This window comes from Scylla paramamosain, chromosome 8, assembly GCF_035594125.1.
Source record: "Scylla paramamosain isolate STU-SP2022 chromosome 8, ASM3559412v1, whole genome shotgun sequence".
Taxonomy (NCBI): Eukaryota; Metazoa; Arthropoda; class Malacostraca; order Decapoda; family Portunidae; genus Scylla; species Scylla paramamosain.
The window spans coordinates 10,658,300-10,663,772 of record NC_087158.1 but is presented as its reverse complement, the minus strand read 5'-3'; the positions used below and the strand labels follow the sequence as shown (position 1 = coordinate 10,663,772).

The 5,473-nt window shown below is 40.9% G+C and overlaps 1 long non-coding RNA gene across 1 annotated transcript; it reads left to right on the top strand.

The window, feature by feature from the left end:
- Window positions 1-1,128: 1,128 nt before the first annotated feature.
- On the top strand, window positions 1,129-3,817 carry LOC135102579 (uncharacterized). Its single transcript, XR_010269682.1, has 2 exons — window positions 1,129-1,269; window positions 3,230-3,817. It is a non-coding gene; the product is annotated as an uncharacterized LOC135102579 (long non-coding RNA).
- The last annotated feature ends 1,656 nt before the right edge of the window (window positions 3,818-5,473 follow it).

The following is a 5,473-nucleotide window of genomic DNA, read 5'->3' as shown; positions in this document are numbered from 1 at the left end:
GTGTGTGTGTGTGTGTGTGTGTGTGTGTCGTATACTGCCACTAGTTGACACGGAAGGAGAAATTGTGCACGCCAACAATATACTAACATGACCTCGCGAGGATCGTAAACTATTACAGGGACGTACATAAGTGTCGGGGCTCTGTTATTTAGAGGTAATTAGATTTTTTGCCATCTTTGCATACCTTAAAGAATCGTGTGGTGTACCTGACTTATTTTTCGTAAAATTCTCCGAGCCTTACATCATCACATAATGTATATGCTCGTATTATAGCCAGCCTGCAATATGTACTATATTTTATGATAACTTATGTAAATTTGATATCAAGTAAATGGGCGAAGACTTCTATCAGATGTAGGAAGACCACCACGGAACGTCTCAGCGACAGGGCCGTCCTTCAAGTAATGGCTGAGAGAACAGTGAGTGAGGGTCGCACTATTAGAGCCAATCATGCCACGACCACAACAATAGTCCCTTGCATATTTTCATCATTATATGCATAAAAATAATAATAGCAGCAATGTACCACGTGCAGTAACGTTGAGAGCATAGGAAAGATAATTAATGGAGAAAAAATTCATACCCTCCCCCTCTTCCTCCTTCGCTTCCTTGTTCTGATGAGAAAGACATTATCGCAGAGTAAGTCTCCGAGGTGACCTTGACGCAGTGACAGACAAAAAAGATGCCTAAGGATTGCAAGCGACGGAATCTTATCATCGGTGTTCTTATTGTACAACCTCTTTTATGTTTTCGTGTTTCTCTTCCGCTCTCTTCTCCAGTCCCTCCTTTTCCTCCTTGGTTTTATGTCCAACAATCATACTGTTTGTGAAAATCTCTAGAGCAGTCCCTTACAACGGTTAGTTTCGTTAGAATACAGCAGGCATTAAGTATGTTACGTGTTATTCCTCTGCTCCTCTTCCTCCTTCTCCTCCAGCTCCTCTCTTCACTTCCGCTTTCTCTCCCTCTTCCACTTATTCCTCCTCTTATAACTCCGCCTCTACTTCCTCCCACTCTTCCATTACCAACCCTCTCAGCAAGAACTACGGCTATTAACCAGCTGCTCAGGGAGATAAGGGTGGTATTCCAGTATAATTCAGTGGCACGGACAGTCACAGAGGAGCTTATTACCGCTGCCAGAAACGTGACTGACAAAAATCCATGGCGGGATTGTATAAATAGTGGAACTTCGCATGTGCCACACAGACCTGTCTTCACCGCCTTGATCTCCGGCTGGTCGAGGATTACTTTCACCGAAACAAAATGAAGTTTGTAAGTATTTTGGTGTAAAGGGGAGCCAGCTGATTATCTTGGTTTTAAATAAGAGTTTCACGCCAAGGATGTCTGTGCTCTAGTGTTTTATGGTTCAATCGTCTGAACCATAAAGCTTCTTACGATCTTCAGCTTTCTCAAACACGACGAGGAACAATAGTCTTACGCAGCCCTTTGGTGTGACATGCGAAGAGAAGGTCCGCCGATGTGTCTAGGTGTCTATTTGTGTCTGTCCACATTAGTTTCTGTCTGCCTGCCAGAATGTCTAGCGGTCTGAGTCTCTCTCTCTCTCTCTCTCTCTCTCTCTCTCTCTCTCTCTCTCTCTCTCTCTCTCTCTCTCTCTCTCTCTCTCTTTTACGCTAACTGCTCTTTTGACCTTGCTGACTACGTGACTTTACCCCTTCCTCTGCTCAAGACTTTCTACGTTTCCTCACGCTTATTCGGTTCACCTTCCTAATGCAAGAATTAACTAATATTCTCAATTTTTTTTTTTACTGATAAAATCCGTGCCTGCTTCTGTACTTCATCCTCCCTATGACTTGAAATCTTTCAAATGGCGGGTTTCAAGACACTTCATAATGTTTTTCGGACTATCTTCTTTAGAGACTGGCACATTCACTAGACTTCTTATGTCCGGTTTACATAAGAACCTAAGAAACAAGGGAAGCTGCAAGAAGCCACCAGGCTTACACGTGGCAATCCTTGCATGAAATATACCTACCTATTTCCACCTATCATCCCCATCTATAAGTTCGTCTAATCTTCTCTTAAAGCTCCCTAATGTCTTAGCACTAACAACTTGATTACTGAGTCCGTTCCATTCATCTACCACTCTATTTGAGAACCAATTTTTTCCTATCTCTTTCTTAAACCTAAATTTTTCAAGCTTGAACCAGTTACTTCTTGTTCTGTCCTGGTTGCTGATCCTAAGAATTTTGCTTACATCCCCCTTGTTATAACCCTTATACCACTTAAAGATTTATATTAGGTCCACTCTTAACCTACTTCTCTCTAAATAATGTAAATTTGATTGCTTCATTCTCGCCTCGTAAGAAATACTCCTCATCCCCTGTATCCTTTTAGTTATTCTTCTTTGTACTGGTTCTAATAGACCTATATCCTTCCTGTAATGTGGGGACCAGAACTGCACAGTGTAATCTAGATGAGGTTTGACCAGCGACAAATATAGTTTTAATATTACTTCTGGCCTCCTGCTTTTAACACTACTAAAAATTAATCCTAATGCCCTATTTGCCGTTTCTGGCCTCTATGTATTGCTTTCTTAGACGGAGTTCAGAGCTAACTATAACTCCTAAACGTTTTTCGTTTGGTTATCTTTGATCAGCACCTCTCTTATATATACATAAATGAATGCATAAGTAAGTTTACGAAAACAAACAAAGATCCTCTTACCTTAGAAAATCAGAGCTATTGGGTGTAGGATTAATGCTATAAAAGTAGAATAATAATTTTGTGCAAGTTGAACTAATAGAAATTATGTAGTAGATGGTAGTATGTAGAGTGATGCAGGTGAGAAAAAATATAGTAAGTCTTTCCCCCTTGAAAAAAGGAACCGAGGAAAGGCCATAAGAGAGGAAAGCTTCCAATTGGATATTTACAAACACTGAAAAAAAAAAAAAAATCTTGCCGAAGAGCAATTTTAGCTTGAAAAAAAAAAAAAAGATCATTAACATGTATGAAAATGGAAAAAATAAAACTACAACAAAAAATATTAATGAATCCATCATATTATTATTAATTATGTAGGAACTCATCTCCAAGTTTTTGCCTAATACGAGATTGGAACTTTGGGAGGAAAAATGCAGGGTTTGGAGTTAAATACCCCAAAGGAAAATACTTTCATACACACACACACACACACACACACACACACACACACACACTAACACACACACACATCAAATGATAGGTTGTACTTTTCTTATCTTTTCTCCCGCAGACGCACTATTTGGCTCTAATGGTTCTGTTGGTGCTGGTGGTGGGAATGACAGTTGCTGATCCCGCACCAGAGGCTTTAGCTAACCCTGAGCCCTATAAGAAACTTAAATTAAAGAAATTAAAGAAAGTTGGTGCTTTACTGAAGCTCCACTTCTTCAAAGGGCGTGGAAAGCTACGCCAGCGTGCTAGGGGACACCAGCGTCAGCATGGTCATGGCAGCTGGTGATGGGGAGGGCACGGATGGTGAGGACCTGCAACATGACAATAGACACGTGAACAAAGAATTCTGTACTTCTGAACGTTCTCCCCCTACCATCTCCCCTTCAATTGTTCGTTGTCCTTCCCGTGTGACCATGATGGTACGAACAAATGAACCTTACACTACATTCATGAGCCTGTTGAGTTTTGTGAAAGGGACTGGCCGTGTACGGCAAAAGGAAGCACGCTACGCGGAACGATTGAATAAATCTAAGTGCCTTCCTGTTTTCATGTCCTTCAGCCCTTCACCCTCATTTGTGATGTATATACAACATAGGATCCATGACAGCTTAATACTACTCTTTATAGGGAATAGCACATCTACTAATAATTTGGTACAAAGATCATAACAAATATTCATAACAAATAAAATTTATTGTTCTATTGCTGTGTGTGTGCTTGTGAGTGTGTGTGTGTGTGTGTGTGTGTGTGTGTGTGTGTGTGTGTGTGTGTGTGTGTGTGTGTGTGTGTGTGTGTGTGTGTGTGTGTGTGTGTGTGTGTGTGTGTGTGTGTAAGTGTTGGTTTACGTGTCACGTATACTTTACTGCCATTATTCATAATTTCTTATATTTGAAGGTAACTAATCAAAATATTCAGCAATTCTCGCGTGACGCATAGGTGTCTGATCGTAGTTGGTTAAGATAATGCAAAGAGGATTATAAACTATCCTGGAAAGACGTGAGAACTTAGAAGACCTAGCACCGACGGACCGCAATAGTCCTCTGGCCTACATGACCATGGGACTACATAGAGCAAGATGCAGACACACATCATGAGGAGACAGATGTTGGGTGGAAGCCACCACACTCCTGCTCGGAGCATGATGCTTCACACTCTGTGGACGATGTGTACCACCTGTTTTCCATCTGTCTATTTATTTATCTATCTATCTTTGTATCTAGGTATCTATGTTTTTATCTCTCTCTCTCTCTCTCTCTCTCTCTCTCTCTCTCTCTCTCTCTCTCTCTCTCTCTCTCTCTCTCTCTCTCTCTCTCTCTCTCTCTCTCTCTCTCTCTCTCTCTCTCTCTCTCTCTCTCTCTCTCTCTCTGTATATATACAGGTGTGTATGCGGTTGACAAATTTCAAGTAGCTTATTTGAGATCATTAAGGAAAGCACGTAATTATAATTTTAAGATTATGACAAAAATGGTTCATGATATGCTTTGTGGAAAAAAAAAAAATACAAGCTAAAAATTACTTAGGAGTGCATGTTTAAACGATAATATAACAAGACAGGAACAAGCAGTGTTAGAATATTCATACATACACAAATAGCACCAGCGAGTGTATCGCTCCAACTCGGTAACTCCCCTGAAATCTTTTTCAGTGAGCTGTTCCTTTAAGCAGAGTGTGGCGGCATCAGGCCTGCCGAGATGCTAAGAACCACAGCGACTCACTACCATATTCTCACAATGGCTTGACCATCATACATGAATACAAAATTTACTATTCACCTATGGGAGGAATATTTAACACATCGCCACTCATAAAAAAAAAAGAATCATCATAATGTCGGCCAAATACCAAGGATCTAACTGCTATTCTGCCTTGCTCACGACGCATACACAACAGACCGCGACAACCAGTACGCGAAGGATCCACGCACAATAATATATACTATCGTCTCTAATAGGGAGGGAACACAGAATATCAGGTGGGTAACACGGACATAACAAAGAGTCAACATCAAAGAATCCACATACAGGCTACATAACCCTCGTAATACACAAAGTAATTTGCAGATGGGAAACCACGTAACTATGAGTAGAGGCACCGGCACGTCGTTTGCCATGAACAAGTATACATACATACAAACACTCACATATGTCGGGATAAGAAATAATGATACGTGAACCGGAAATATACGCCACACAGGAAAATACTAAAGCTGACTGCCAACAAGCAGGGAAAGCACAGTCCGCGACTTTCCCTGCAGTGTGGAATAATGTAATGCAAATGAAGCAAGGTAATACTGAAGGATGGCGGA